The following is a 16,967-nucleotide window of genomic DNA, read 5'->3' on the forward strand; positions in this document are numbered from 1 at the left end:
GAGTATTTCATGATTTGATTGGCATTTCTCTGATAACTAAAGATGAAGAGGATCTTTCCATTTGTTAATTGGCCATTTATATCTCTTCCTTAAAGAAACATTTATTCAACTCCTTTGCCCACTTTTTAAATTGGTTTATTTATCTATTGAATTGTAAGAGTTCTTTATATTTCTGAATACAAGCCTCTTATTGGATACATGATTTGCCAATATTTTCTCCCATTTGGTAGGTTATTTTTTTACTTTCTTGATTGTGTCCTTTGGAGCACAAATATTTTTAAATTTAATTAAGTTTTGGAGAATCTTTGTAGCCTGGTACTTTTGACAGCCTAGCAACATGGGTCAGCTTTTGACATTACCCAGCTCCCTCACCCTCCTCTGTGAAAAGACCACCTTGGAATCCTTCCACTCATCTCCACACCACTTTTTTTGCCCCTTCAGCCTCAAGCCATAATATCCATCTTTCCATTTTTCAGACATGCAAAGCTTTTTCCTACATTTGAAACTTGACATTTGAGTCTCAGTTCCAATGTCACTTCCTCAAAGAAACCTTCCTGGGCACCCAAGCAAATTATCCCATTTCATCATTATCACATCATCTTTAATTTTCTTTATAACACATATCTTTATTTATTTATAGAAATACTAAAATATTCCATCAAAATATAAGCTACATTAGAGAAAGAATCATATCTACTTCCTTCACTGCAATGTCCTAAGTACCTAAAATAGTGACTGCCACATAGTAGGTTCTTAATGAATATTTCCTGAGTGATCAAATGAATCCTCTAGCCCAGACATTGTGCTAGGGACTAGAAGAAATAGAGTAAATAATACTGATTGCCCAAAGAGGGCTGGAATCACTTTAGAAATACACTTTGCGATTAGTGTTATGGGAGAGGTATATGGTTGTTAGCAGAAAATTTATTTGGCAAGATGAGTTAACTATCTTATTAAAATAAAAATATCTTTAAAGTTGTTGAGATAGATGAACAAACTTGCTCTGCAAATACTCAGAACTCCTTTAATTGACTTTATTATGCCCCCACAAACATTTCATTGCATTTCACATCTGCTAACTCACCTTGCAAGGATTTTCCACATATTCACTACTAGCAGAGAGAAATGAAAGGGTCTAGCTGTACTCTTTTCCTTCACCCCTCACTATCTGATAATAGTAATAATCATCATAATAAAATAACAACAATAATGCTTTTTTCTCTCTCTCTCTATTACCTGGGGAAGAAGCAGGAAAAAGCTAGCCCCTCTCTGATCTGGTTGAAAGCACCACGGTAGTTGCCAGGCAGCTGGGTTCCAGTCCCAGCATTCCTAGAGTTAGCTGCATAAACTTAAGTCTTGTGTACTTTTTTAAAGTACTTTTTTTAAGGTTCTCTCTTCAGTGACTTTTAGTTATTAAGATGTTTCTTATCTAATTCATAAAATTTGTATGAGGATCAAATAGGGTAGATGTAAGAATGCATCCAACTCCTCCAGGACAGAGAATGTGCCATAATCAGCTCAGCAGTTTCAAGAAACACCCACATTTGATCAGGTGTTAAGATAGTTTCTAAAAGAACCCATGCTCATATACACCATGCTCTTGCTTCAATGATTTCCTCAGCCTAGGATATTCTTTCATTTTCCACCCCTACCCCACTGACTCTCTTCCATGCCTTAATGTTTGTGTAAATATCCTTTCTTTCTGATAAATGCTGGTTTTGATACTCTGCACTCTAATATCCTCAATGCTGACAGCAATGTAGGAACTAAGAGCATTAAGATTGATTGAGAATGACTGAAGATACACCCTGTAATAAAAAACACACTCAACAGTCTACCACACAATGAGAAAACAATAAACAAAATATCAGTAGTAAGTCCTTATCTACTAATAATTACCTTGGTTGTAAAAGGATAAAGTGTTCTGTACAAAATACATAGAGTGGCTGGAATGGATTTAAAAAAAAAAAAAAAAAAAAAAGAGCCAACTCAACTATCTGCTGCCTACAGGAGACTCACTTTACCTATAGAGACATACAGACTGAAAATGAAGGAACAGAAAATGATATTCTATTCAAGTAGAAGCTAAAAGAGAGCAGGAGTAAGTATACTTGTAGTAATATCAGGCAAAATAGACATTAAGTCAAAAACTGTAAGGAGAGACAAAGAAGGCCATTCTCATAGAATAAGGAGTAAAATGGTGGTTACAAGAGGGTTTATTATGGGGTGTTTGTGGGGTGGGGTTAGAAAGATGTTGATGGAAGGGTACATAATTACACCTAGATAGGAGAAATTAGTTCCAGAGATCTACCATTCAGCATGGTGACTATAGTTAATACACTGTATTCTTGAAAAATGCTAAGAGAGTGGATATTGTGTTCTCACCTCAAAAAATAATAACTATGTGATGTATCACATTTGTTAGTTAACTAGATTTAGCCACTCCACAATGCATATATAAAGTCATACACCATATAACAATGTTTTAATCAATGATGTACCTCATATACTACAGTGGTCTCATAAGATTGTAATACCATATTTTTACTGCATCTTTTCTATGTTTATATATGTTTTGATACATAAATACTCACCAGTGTCTATAGTATTTAGTACAGTAACATGTTATACAGGTTTATAGCTGAGGAACAATAGGCTACATTATGTAGCCTAGGTGTGTAGTAGTTTATACCATCTGGGTTTATGTAAGTACACTCTGTCATGTCTACGCAATGACAAAATTGATAGATTTCTCAGAACACATCCTTATGACACAGAACTGTACTTCAAAATATTGTGTTATACATGATAAATACATATAATTTTATATGTCAATTCTCTAAAATTAAATATTTTTAAGAGACAGAAGTACACACACATACTCTGTAACAAACTAGGAAGAACATATAATGTGTTTCCAAGTTTCCAAATCCTAAAGAGCTGGTGATAATTCTCAATCAGTGTGGCCACCAGGAGCTGGTCTGGCGCATTCTTCTTGCAGTCTCTGTGATGCTTCTGTCTGCCCATGCTGCTCACCTCCTCTGCCATCGGCATTAATATGCTCCCTCTTTGATTCAGAGTTTGTTTCAGAAGCTGTTAGTCTTTGCTTATGCATGTTTGCAAACCACATACAGTCGTGCAGGTTGTGCACATAAAGAAGCACTGGGCAAGGGAAGGGAAAGGTGGGATTGACACCCTGCCTTCCCTTTGTCAGCCATGCCAGGAGGAAAAAAAAAAAATGTCTTTTTAAAACCTGTCCACCCAGAGGCAATAACATTTTGCAATTCACAGTATATAAGCCTACAGTGGCTCTCTTCTCAAAATACCCATTGAATAATTCAGCCTTTATTTAATTTCTACAGAAGACTGTATCCCTCCAAGACCCTGGATAAAGGGACTAGCTCCACGAGGCTGGCTTTGCTTCTCTCTACTCTCAATGTTTCTGGTACAGGGACCATGGTCTCCATGTAATGTGTACTCTCTCCTCTTAGTCAGTGTTCAGCATCCTGAAAAGGAAGCAGTTTTGAAACCTTTTGGTGAAAAGCTCATTTCTTGATAGGAATCTGCATTGAGAAGTAGGCTTTCTCCAGGATAACACTTCCTCTGTCACTCCCTTCATTGGTAGCAACTGGGGTTTATATAGTTAAATTATGTAATGCTCAACATTATATAGGCTACATATGCATTACAGCTAAAATCCAGTATCTAACAAGTAAGGCTGTGAGGAATTTTGCCCCTATTTGTTTTTCTCTATTTCCTTTTCTCTGAAATGCATCTCACAATGTTGGGGTGAGTAGTAAAATAACTATATAATGTCTGACTGAATACTGAAGAGGAATAAAACCATTTGCAATGTTTTTCCAATATTTCTCTAAGATCTTAATGAAATTTTAAGTTTAAAGGAACTCAATACAATTTAAGTAATATGATATTCTACAAGGAAGTTTTCACGGAAGCCAAAAACTTCATCATTATTAAAATTAAGTATGTTGTTATTAAAAGAAGTTTTCATAGAAGCCCCAAATTTTATCATTATTAAAATTAAGTATGTTGGTATTAAAATAAGTGGGCTTCTTTTAAATGAACTGAAATGTAAAAAAATTGCTTCAAATTTAGTCCAAGACAGCATGAAAGAACAAGAAAATAAATGCTGAAAGGATTAATACAAGAAATGACAGAACTGTTTTGTATCTATCATTCTTTGTGTTTTTCCCCTTCTTCTTGAAAGCAAAGATACTATAACAAATAAAAGTTTAATAAGTAAAAAATACATGTTAAATGAAAAACCATGATTAACTTATTAAGGACCATTAAGTATATAATTACAAGGATTCTATTACATTAAGATACCAATTTCTTTAAAGCCAGAAATAATACCTACTGAAACTTTAATTATTTAAATGAGAAGAGAAGGAGGCATGTTATCTTCTCTGACAAAGATTAAAATCAATTTAATTGCTTCTCTGCTGCCTTGACATGATTCTTGCTGTGAGTCAAGCAACCAAAAAGGGAAATTAATACCGCAGCTGTTAATCAAGTGATATCCGTGCACTCCATTTGATTACATCAGGGAGAAAACCATTGCTACTTGGCTGACTTGTGTGTCTATACCCCTTTTTTGCTGTAGTTGGGTTAGCTATGAGAAATGCTGAGGCTGGGCTTAATTTTTAGAGCCCGTGATAGTGCTAGGTGAGGCACAGCCTCAGGAAATTGCAGGTTGCTGTGTCTGAGCCCGGGTAAAGGCAGTTCTATCAAGACAGAGGTTTGTTCCAAATTAAATTCACCCTTTGGTGCCTGATTCTACTGTCCATAGTGTGAAGTACAAAGAAACACAAGGGCACTGGCAGAGCTAGAGAATGAGAAAGAATATGAAGGTGTAGCTAAGATTGATGCTTTTTTGCCCATAGAACATAACAATATATTTTTCAAGGTAGACAGCAGCAGTTTCTAGAGGTCAAATACCAACTCTCTCACTCGAATTAGGACATGCATTTGAAAGCCAGGTACAATAACAAGTGATGCACACCTCTAGGCACCCCCACTCATATCCTCTGATTTTAAAATGGGGCTTTTGTTAAACACTAGTGCTGAATGAACATCCAGCAGCATACTTGGCAAACCAATGTATCCAATTGTAAAAAAAAAAAAACAAAACAAAACAAAAACAAGGGGGTATTCTGAAATATTTATGAGTCTGGAAATACAAACGAGTACCCTGCCTCATGATCTCTTATCAGCCCTTGTTAACTTTACAGATGATGAGAGACACTGGAATAACTGGGGTTGCCAAAACTAATAGATCTCAGGCACTTTGCACCCACAGAGTTCAGTTTCATCAAGGGCCCTTTTTTCAGGAACTTTTAACTCTCCCCCTTCCTGTTTGCCGTCTCTTGTGAGAGATAGAGATGGATAAGAACAATTCTCAAAAATACATACTCAGGAAGAGAAAACTCTTCTGAGAACCTTGTCCTTTTCCTACATAGGAAAAAACTCAAAGTAGGGATTGAGAAATTTGGTTCCTAGGGAAATGTTTTGCATTTGGGCTTTTTTATATCCCTACCAGTACTATGGAAGGATCATAAGGAAAACTGCCCATCCAGACTAGTTGGAGGAAATGCTTATATATAAAACAGGATATACAGACAGGCAGAAAAAGAAAATTCTGTCCTCCAAAGATAACCCAACGTTTTTTTAAATTTCAAAAATGTAATCACGGGCTCAGGTCAGCCCAAGGGATAGGTTAAGATGCCCATCAGCTTTTATTTTATCTGAGCCCAGTTCACCTATCCCCAGGACCTGTAGATGACTTTGCCTGGCTCTTTTTCATCAAATACAACTCATCCTACTATATTGGATCACCTTGCTGTTAGCCTGGCACTGTCCCTCCCCATTTCAATTTGACCAAATTGAAACAGATGCCCAGAGGCCGTGAAGATCAAGACTAGTATAACAAAATTTGGAGCCAGTTTCCAAGCTTAAATCAATATTTAACGGTAAGCCTGCTTTTATTTATTTATTTTTTGGCAGGCTTTTACTGGCAAATATCACTTTAAACTGAAAGCCAGAAGCCTTAATTATAAAGGATGCCATTCAGGCTAGATTTTGAAAAACAATAACTCATTTGACAAGACAGCCTGGTAGTTTACCGGATTTCACTCCCAGAAGAAGGCAAGGAGGGTGGTGTTGTTTTCTATATCCTTCAAAGATATATTTAATTACCTCATCTTCAAGCATGCAGAGACAATTCAAATAGGGTAGAGGGAGAAGGAAATGGGGGAGTGAAATCTATTCACTGTCTCCATCAAATCAAGCAAAAGCCCCGTGCCCGCCTGCAACATGAGAGGCAAACATTTACAAAGGTGGGGAAGGATCACCCAAAGAGCTTACACAAATGGATCCTGGCTAGAATGAGGACCAGTGAGGATGCTATTCCTGGGTGACCTTTATTTCACCTCACTGCTCTCCAACATGTGTGCTAAATCTCCTCTAGATGAGTCAAACAAAAGGACAATTGGGAAAGAAGTGACATTACATCAAAATATAAGCCTCCTTGGGCTTGCCAAGCTCAGCAAGACCTACCTAGAGATCTCACTTCTTCAGTATAATTTTTGGAATGAGTTTCAGGGACCAAAATTCTGTTTTGGCCTTACCTACTTTGAACAGTCATAGCAAAACAAAAACAAGTGATCCATGTAAGTAGTTGCTAAACATAAAAACCACAAATGCACACACAAGGTTTACAAAATGAATCCACATCCAACTTAGCAAGCACCACGTTAGAGCTAATAATTGGTCATTAATCCCAAAGAATCTATTTCAAAATGTGCAGTCGGAAATTAGCAAGCAGGAGCATATGTTCCACAACTACAGACTCTACGAGTGTATCTTGTAACACTGCCATTTACCTTCAAGAGAAATTTGCAATTTTCTAAAGAAGAAAGTTGTCAATCACTTACGTACATAGAATTTAGGGTGGGGGATTGGGAGACAGACTACAATATAGCTCACCAAGAAACAGAAGGGACTCAGAACAATCATGTAAAGGAGAAAAGAAACCAGTTTCAGTCCTCACATGGGCAGCGAGACTGTTTCTGCCCTGCCTGCCAGAACACACAATCAGGAGTGGTCGTCTTTCTAAACGTTGCCTCTTTCTGTTGTTATGTTGTTTCACAAATTCAGACAAGCCTCTAGGTATCATTCTCTTTCCTCTGTGAAGTAAAAATCCCTAAAGACTTCTTCTCCTTAAATCTTTACCATCCCCCTACCCCCCGCCCAGGCCTTCTAAGAGACAACACTTGCCTTCTGCTTTTCCTCCAGCTTCTGGGCAAAATAAAGTGCCTTCCATGGGATGTCTTCCAGACCGTCCTGTAGGATCTCACACCCACCTCTGAGAGCAAACCGAGGGGGGCACCCCATCTACATTGACACGAACACGATTGTAGGGCTTTAATTTTATTTCGTCGACTTCCCTTTGCAGCTTGCCTGTCTCTCCCATGTCTGCCACCCGCAGCAGGAGATTAAAAGAACAGAGGAGGTAGGAGCTCTTGTGAGAACCACGGGAATTTTGGCAGAACCTTTATGGGAACCATATGGCAGCAACTCTGAAGTACATGAAACATTTCTAAGGGAGACGACTCTATTATTCCCAAAGAATGTTTCTCATCTGTCTTGAGTGCACTGAGCACCCCTGCCAAAGGATGGGAATAATATTTTCTGAAAAGACTGTATGGATGCAGATTATATCTGACCTCAATGTATCTAATAGTAGCAGATCCGCATTATACTCCACAATCTATTAATAAAGGGAAAAGACAATATGTGTGTTTCTGATATTCTCTAGCTATTCATTACCTTCCTATAACACATTTTACTCATCTTTTGTAATGAAGGGACTGGATAAGTGCCCTTCAGTTTTTTATCTTTGTAGCAGTCTCCTTTGGTCAATGGAGATCTCATTCAGAACTCCAGTACACAGAAAAGATGATGATGAATCAGATATGGTTGAAGCAAGGGGAGAAGCTCTGGCTGCTCTTTTTTGGCCTCTCCCTCACTTTTTTCTTCTTTTCCTTTCTTTTCTTTTCCTTTTCTTTCTTTCTTTCTTTCTTTTTTTTTTTTTTTTTTTTTTCAGATTTCTTTCCCAGACTATCACTCTTTGTTAACTTTAAACAGGCAGAACAAGGAGAGACATCTGTCCCCTCCGGTTCTACCAGAGCCAGATGTGCCTTGCTCTTTTGTTCAGAAACACGAGACAGTGAGTTCACACTGCCTTCAATGGGTCCACGACTTTCCAAACCAACCCTGCAGTCTAGGGAGACTCTTCACATAGCCATCCAGTGAGCAGCAGTCAGCTAATGACCAGAAGTAGTACTCCTGGAGAAGAACCCAGAACACTGCCTCGGGACTGGGCAGTGGAGGAGTCCCAGGTAATGGAGGAGATGCAGACAAGGAGAAGGGATGTGTGAGTGACTGAAGAAGGTTCTTCCAGGCAGGAAAGAGTCCTGGAGAAAATTTTTTTTTCTACCTTAAGCTCTAGAGCTCTATAAACAAATCTAACTTCCTAGCATAGAGGGGTCACAAAGAGAAGTACCAGAAAAATCATGTGTGGTAGTATTTAGAAACAGAAATAGTAAGAAAAATAGCTGTATAGTGGTTAAATTATGGGTAGTAGAGGCAGAAAATATGCCTGCCTTAAATTCTAACCTTTTATCAACCACATAGAAAACAGATGTTAAGATTAGGAAAAAACAAACCAGCTTGGACTGGAGAAGTGAATAATTCTGTTCAGAAACACTAGGTCAGGATGAAGGAAGGTCTCTAGAATACAACTGGATATCACCACTCCCAAACCATTTTTGATTTAGGATTTTAAGAATCTCCCAGTGAAAAGAGATTGGAGCCCTCACACCACACTCATGCCTTTAGATGGTGTGAATTTTTAAAAATATACTTAAGCTTCAGTTCATTCAGTTTTGGATGTGTATGGTTTCTTTCCTAGGTAGTCCTGACTTCCTCTCTCATGAACTTTTAAGGAGTTTGTAAAGTCCTAAGCAAAAGAACAATTCAGGCACTTTCATGGAAGTGCCCCTGGACTAAGAGGACTCAATTCTTGGTCAGCTGGAGGCATGATAGTGTTCCCTAATGTGAAAGAACATAAAAGCACCTTTGAAATGTGGTCACAAACATGGATGGATCTGGAGGCCATCATCCTAAGCAAACCAATGCAGGAACAGAAAACCAAATACTACAGGTTCTCAGTTACAAGTGAGAGCTAAACACTGAGTACATATGGACACAAAGTAGGGAAAAACAGACACCAGGGTCTTTTTGAGGGTGGAGAGTAGGAGGAGGGAGAGGATTGAAGAACTACCTATTGGGTACTATACTCATTACATGAGTGATTAAATAATCTGTACATCAAACCCTTGTGACAATTTACCTATATAGCAAACCTGCACATATACTGCTGAACCTAACATAAAAGTTTAAAAAATGTGATCACTAAAGACATATATGTGCTTATTAACATTTTCTGAGAACATATTCTAGAACAAGAGGCAAATACTAGTAGTATTTGCTTTCTCTGGACATAAGTCAGGATACTTTTAAGAAATACATATTCTTAGCATACTAAGAAAAGTTGCAGAGGAACCCTTTGACAGGAAACATATAAGACCAGCTCCAGTCTTCTATGACCATTGTTAGATTTTTTTAAACAGTGTTAGTTTACCTTAGTGTGCACTATGTAGGGATCATGTTGTAGTTTTAGAAGCCATTGCTTCTTCCTAGATAAATGGCCTTAGGTATTTCACTTTCAGAGATCCTCATCTGAAAATGTGACGATGATGATCATGATGACAACAATGACACCTACATCTATACAAACCCACTTTACAGGAGTACGAAGGGGCTGGTGCTTAAGTACTAGCCAAGGAGCTTTGTTCTAGCATCTAGGTTCTGAAGCTGGTGGGGTCAGGATCAGAATGAGACATATTGGTGACATAGCAGGATAACAATTTGGTAGTCCTGAAGCAGGTGTCTCTTTGTTTTGTTTAAATATCTGTTCAACATTTTCTACAGGAGATGTTGAAGACTAACAGGGGAAAGAGCACCTTGGGCTGCAGACCACCAATTTCTATCTTCCCTCTTTTTCTCAGCAACTTAGCTCTTGCCAGCTATGGCTACTCAATAATTTACCTTGAGTGTCTTGTCACTCACCCCTCCAAAGTGGCTTATTTGTGTTTTTCTTACACAATACACAGTACTCTCCCCGAGAGGAGTTATGGAAATACCATCTTTCTCCACGTTTTTATATTTCCAGGTATAGTTTAGACCACAAATGTATTTTGATGCTTGGAATTATTGGCACTCCAGGAAATGGCCCTACTGATCTCCCAATTTAAGTGGAGTCTGGGTAGGATTTCCTCCCTGGCAACTTTCCAGCTGAACTGACCTTCCAATTTAATTTGGTTCTGGGTGGGTTATCCTGCCAGATCAGCCACATAACTGCAGAGTGAAGAGCAGCCAAAGTCTTGGCATTGTGAGTCCAGCTGGTATGAACAATAGCAATTAACAAATTGAAAAGACAAAAGTTGAGTTGAAAGTGAAAGACAATAATCTTTGATGTTGGGACTAGGGGACTGTAATCAAACAGAAGCAGGTCAGGAGTGAAAGATGTGTGTCATGGTACCTGGGTTTTGGGCAATTGCAATCAATGGTTCAGCAGTGTCCCACGCTTGTCTGCACTTACTAATGACTCCAAGGCGAATCATTGCATTAGGGTGACTTAAAGGTTGAAGAAGACATGTTCCAGGGGTGTTGTGGGAATGAAGTAAGATAGAAAGCAAGCAAGCAAAGAAAGGCTCTTGTAATGCCTACACAACTGAGCAAATGCTATGATTACTGCCTCAACTGTCCTAATTACCATGTTTCTCAACTCCAATTTGTTCAACACTTGGTCTTCTTATGGAATGCAATTAACTCGAGAGAGAGATGAACAAACATCATGGGATTGGGATTCAGACAGAGCTGGATTCCAATCCCAACCTCAAAATCCAAAACTATGAAAACCGTGGAAGACAACCTAGGCAATATCGTTCTGGACATAGGAATGAACACAGATTTCATGACAAAGGCCAAAAGCAATCACAACAAAAGCAAAAACGGACAAGACAGGATCTTTTGCATAGCAAAAGAAACTATCAACAGAGTAAACAGACAACCTAGAGAATGGGAGAAAATTTTTGCAAACTATGCATCCAACCAAGGTCTAATATTCACCATCTATAAGAAACTTAAACAAATTCACAAGGGAAAATCAAATAACGCCATTAAAAAGTGGGCTAAGGACATGAACCGACATATCTCAAAAGAAGACATACATGCTGTCAATATGAAAAAAGCTTAATATTACTGATCATTAGAGAAATACACATCAAAACCATAATAAGGTAGAATCTCACACCAGTCAGAATGGCTATTATTAAAACGTAAAAAAATAGATGCTGGCTAGATTGCAGAGAAAAGAGAACCGTTATACACTATCGTTGGGAGTGTAAATTAGTTCAACAATTGTGGAAAGCATTATGGCGATTCCTCAAAGAGCTAAAAACAGAATTACCGTTAGACTTAGCAATCCCATTACTGAGTATATACCCAGAGGAATACAAATCATTCTACCGTAAAGACACATGCATGCGAATGTTCATTGCAGTACTACTCACAATAGCAAAGACGTGGAATCAACCTAAATGCCCATCAGTGACAGACTGGATAAAGAAAAGGTGGTATATATATACCACGGAACACTATGCAGCCATAAAAAATGAGATCATGTCTTTTGCAGGAACGTAGGTGGAGCTGGAAAACTATTACCCTTAGCAAACTAATGCAGGAACAGAAAACAAAATACAGCACATTCTCACTTATAAGTGGGAGCTAAATGATAAGAACTTACAAACACAAAGAAGAAAACAACAGGCATTGGGGTTTACTTGAGGTGGGAGGGTAGGAGGAGGGAGAAGAGCAAAAAAGGTAACTATTGGGTACTGGGCTTAATACCTGGGTGATGGAATAATATGTAGAAATCCCCATGATACATCTTTACCTAGGTAACTCACCTTCACATGTGCCCCCAAACCTAAAGTAAAAGTTAATTTTAAAAAAAATCCCAATCTCATCACTTATTAAGTTTGTAAAGTTAATCAACTCACTTAACTCTGAGACTCAATTTTCTATGCTCTAAAGTGGGGATAAATAACAGTAGTTTGAAGGGAGGTTGTGAGGTTGAATAGAGCATTCATAGGGTCAGGTTCACAGTAGATAGCCGATGAATGGCATTTTTTATTGTTATCATTTTTATTATTGAACTGTTAGCTTGGGGCTCTTTGAAGGAGACTCCTTTCTAAGAATTACCTTTCCTTAGCATAAAGGACAATTCTTCAGGGCACTCTGGCCAGAGGAGGAGGTCCTCAATTTAAGTTCACTGTTTGTAAAACTATGGATTTAAAACAATCCAAAATGTAGGTATTTTAAAAGTGTTTGGATGATAGCAAGAAAACTCCAGGGTCACCACCAGAAAGTATTAGGTTGGTGAAAAAGTAATTTTGGTTTTTGCCATTGAAAGTAATGGCTGAAACCTCAATTACTTTTGCACCAACCTAACAGCTTCAGCTTACACTTGCTGTGTCCTTAGAGAGGAAAAGAAGTGAGAAAAAGGAAGGGAAAAGACCAAAATGTTCAGATAATTCAAGGAATTGTTTTTGGTTTTGTTTTTCTCAGTACAAGACTTTTCTATTGAATTAAGATTTTTGGATTTTAAAGTTCTGAATTGCATATCAATGTCTTCAAAGATTAGGGAAGACTATTTGAACTTTCCAGATTGTGTGAACTATTCTGAGAATTTCTGTGGTATGAGGAGAAAAAAAAATCTCAGCAAAGATTCATTCCTGAGAGACTGACTGAAATATGCTGAAAAGTCTGGTTGAAGTCAACAGACCCCATGCAGTCCAGACACATAGCAGGCTTCCCAGAGAACCCTAGGAGAGCAGGTTTTAAGTCACTTTCCTCTTGGCTCCTAACCAGGAGGCTAAAGAACATATGAGCCAAAGACTTGGGAAATTTACATCAGGCCAGCAATTCAACAGGTCTTGGCCACACACAGATCCAGCTTCTGTAAAGAGTTAAGTACCAAGAATTCATAGAGACCACAGCACAAATGTTTTCAGGCTCAGTTTCCTATTGTGTCCACCTACCCCAACTTCCCGTACCCTCAGCCCAGACCCATAGCCCCTGCCTTTCTACCCTCTCACGATTCACTTGTTCGACGTGTCTCCATTAAGTATCTCTATGAGCCCCACAGCTGCATTCCTACTCTCATACTCTTCTCTCAGAAAGAACAAATATTTGGATAAATTTTGTATAATTTCCTGCCCCATGCAGCCTGATAGGCTTCATTGTACAATAAGTTGAAAAATATGCTTCTCAGAGATTGCACTTCTCTGGGAAAAGAGAGCACATTTTGCTAAAGACGGTAACCGTGGTCTCCTAAGAACTCATCATGTTCCATAACGCATGGGAAACCAAGGTTACTATTCCACCCTCTGCTTGCAGCAGCAAAACAGATGCCTCCCCAGCCCCCAGTGCTAAAAACCTAGAGCACTGTATCCCAGGAACAGATTAAAGTGGTAGCTGGAAGCATACCCAAGCCGAGGATTTACAGATGTTCAATAAAACCTGCAGACAGCCCACCAAAATCTCCGCACAGAGCTGCAAGGGCACACATCCAGCTCAGTTGGAAATGGGTCCATAGTGAGGGAAAGAAACAAGAATCATAGCTGCTCCAGATGCATGTTAGTTACAAAGGATGCTGAGGAGCTCAAGCGCATCTTTCAAGAATAGCAACTTTACAATCCATCTCAGGCTTTTTTGAACTTCAGAATTCTCACTTCACCATTAAAAATGTTCAGTTTAGTCAGAGCGTATAGCAGATATCTTGCTGCCAAGAAACGGTAAGATGCACAAGCTGAGACAAGCTTGATGTGAGGCGGAGAACACAAATACCCCAAAAGCCACTGAGTGGCCAACCAGAGGGCTCGGCACCAAACGGGTCTTCACGTCTTATTAATATTATCCTTCTCTTGATTGCCCTATTTGGACACATTTGTAAAAAGTATTACTCACTCCACCCTTTATTCCCCAAATACAGCAGATGGTTTTAGCGCAGTGTTTCAAATCAGATGTTAGGCAGAGAGACCAAGCTGGAGCCCAGAGCATCTGGATTTTCAAGAAGCAGCACGCAGAGCATGTGAGAAAGCTAGGAGGGAACAGAGGGGAGAGATTGTTCAGGGTACTTACCAGGCCATTTTTAGCCAGAGGGAAAATAAACCCCCAAGTTGTGTAATTATTATTTCTTTAACTTTAGTGAGAAGAAAGGTACAGGCTCACAGAGCAAAGTAAATCTATTTACTAATTATTTCAGGAGCCAGACATTTTAGGTAAATTCTTAAAGACACAGACAATGTGCTATCACAATTTTCCTCTCCAATTTTTTTTACATCAGGTATTGAAAAGAGATTATAAATGAGGATAAAAATATAAAAACAAGTAATTCAGCTCAGTGCAGTATCCATGTGTTTCTAAAACCTAAGTGGGTTGCATTCACAAAACACAAAAGGACATGTTTCTAAAAATTAGACTTTGTCTTGTTTAAAGATTGTCAGGTACGGAATTAGTTAAATTGTGAGGCAAAGACACAATTACTTGTTTGCGTCAATAACTGAAAAAGATTGAGGAGCCCAAGTGATTTCATAGTGTCCAGTTGCATATTTGTCAGCCTCATTGCGTTGCCAGCTTGTTAGTAACAATAACTCAAGATGAGATCTTGGGCAAGCTATTTAATCTTTTCCATGGTTCCGGTTTGCTTATTTGCAAAATGAGAAGGTTGGACCATATTAGCTCTGAGGCCCTTTCTTGCTCTAATATTCTACAGATAGATGAAATCCCACTGAATTAAGTAATTCATGTAAATATATATAATGCAATGTCTTACACATAAGTGGTGAATAAGTGTCTATTAATAATAATAATATAAACTTCTGATATCTGGCACTATTGTTCTAGCAATTATTCTTGAACACTGACTGTTTTAATGTAGAGAGAAAAGCAACACTGAACAGCTCCCACCTAGAACTTGACCCAGGTTTGATCCACAGAAGAACAGGGAAAAGCAAGCGCTCACATCTGTCCTATGCTGCTAGGAAGCAGACTACATGACCAATTACCGGCTCTTCTGGCAGCATTTTCTGATTTCACCAACAGTTTCTCCTAGGCATTGTTTGGAATAGGAATATGGACCCCTCAACATTTCCTTTTTCTCCCTCCTGAAGTATTTTTCTAATCTACCTAGTTATCTGCTGTTCTCGGCCCTTAAAGTTATTTAACAGTAATATGCATTTGTGGATTTCACATTTTGAGAGATAATGGCTACTTGAAAAGGTCTAAAAGAAACCAATAGAAATTATAACATAAAGCTTGAACATATAAGTGCCTATTCACTGCTTCTCTTACTGTATTTCCTTTAGTGAATGGCATTTATTTCATGGTATGTCCAAGTCTGAAAAGTGAGTTATCCCAGACTTCCATTTTCTAACTTTTTCTTTCTCCTTCCTTCTTCCTTCCTTCATATTTTACCCAATAGCTGTACAGTGCCTTGCCCAATTATAGGCATTTGATGACTATGTGTTGAATCAACACCAGGAATAGCTAACAATTGTATAGTACTATATGTGCCAGGCACTCTTGTAAACATTTCATATGTATTCACTCATGTAATACTGACAACTTCATCATTCCCATTTAACAGATTAGGAAACTGAGGCATAAGAGATTAAATGACTTGCTCAGAGTCACATGGCTAGTAAAAATGCTTCTTAAAACCAGGCAGTTTGGTTTCAGAGTCTGTGCACTCAACTACTATTTTTTACTGTCTCTCTCTATCTTGGGATATTTATGTTTAATCTTACCATCAGAGTAAGGTATATTTATTCCAAGCTAAATAAAACAGGCAATACATTGCTTGCCCCCAGCAATTATTTTCTTTTGTTTGTCCTATAGATATTATTGTTCTTTTTAAATTTGTCTTACCTTCCCAATTTAACAGTGTGTCTTGGAGCTCTAGAGTGACCAGGACAACACTCCAAAGTAGTATAAAGCAACTCTTTCATTTCTCTCTAGTTGCCTAATGGCACCCCCATTCCCTGCCTGCACACAAGTCAGCAGGATGGGAAGCAACAGGACAAAATAATTGAAGGGTAAATTGAGGGCAACATAGAAAGGGAAAAGAATAGAGTTGATTGAGTAACCACTGTGAAGATTCGGAAGTCTGTAAGCAGGGTGTTCGGTGACCCATGCTGTGTTTTAGGAAGGAAAATTTGTCAACACTGCATGGGACAGGCTGACATGGGGACGGACTGGGATATCACCTTGTCAACTCTGCCCCTAAGTGCTGCCTAGACATCGGGAGGGCCCCATGCTGAGCAGTGGGGACGGGAATGTTGAGACAGAGTCCAGAGATATTTTGGAGGTAAAATTGGTCTCATTGCCTGCTTAGATGGAGAAGGTAAAGGAGAAAGGAGACAAAGGCATCCTCAGAGCATGTGGACAGAGAGACAGGGAGAATGGTAACATTTATAGTTATAAATGTGCACCAGTTATAGTGGTAAATAAGATAGAAATAGGCCTTGCCTTCCTGAAGCTTACAGTCTGGTGGAGACACATAATAAAAAAACAAGCTAATAATATCTGTCAAGTTCTACAAAAGAAACCTAGATATAGAGTATGATGGGGAGAAGAAGAAAGCATGTCTCCTTGGAGGTAGGAAAATAAGCAGTAGAGTCTTGTGTCACAGAAGTCAAGAAAACAATGAATTTCAATGAGAAGCGGATGTTCAAGATCAGACATCAGGAGGTCGT

At 38.6% G+C, this 16,967-nt stretch overlaps 1 long non-coding RNA gene across 1 annotated transcript; it reads right to left on the reverse strand.

Moving 5' to 3' along the window:
* Positions 1 to 2,198: 2,198 nt before the first annotated feature.
* On the reverse strand, positions 2,199 to 7,546 carry LOC140709362 (uncharacterized). Its single transcript, XR_012089871.1, has 2 exons — positions 7,300 to 7,546; positions 2,199 to 3,506 (listed from the first exon to the last, which is right to left on the reverse strand). It is a non-coding gene; the product is annotated as an uncharacterized lncRNA (long non-coding RNA).
* Positions 7,547 to 16,967: the final 9,421 nt, after the last annotated feature.

The sequence above is a fragment of the Chlorocebus sabaeus genome, chromosome 20 (assembly GCF_047675955.1).
Source record: "Chlorocebus sabaeus isolate Y175 chromosome 20, mChlSab1.0.hap1, whole genome shotgun sequence".
Taxonomy (NCBI): Eukaryota; Metazoa; Chordata; class Mammalia; order Primates; family Cercopithecidae; genus Chlorocebus; species Chlorocebus sabaeus.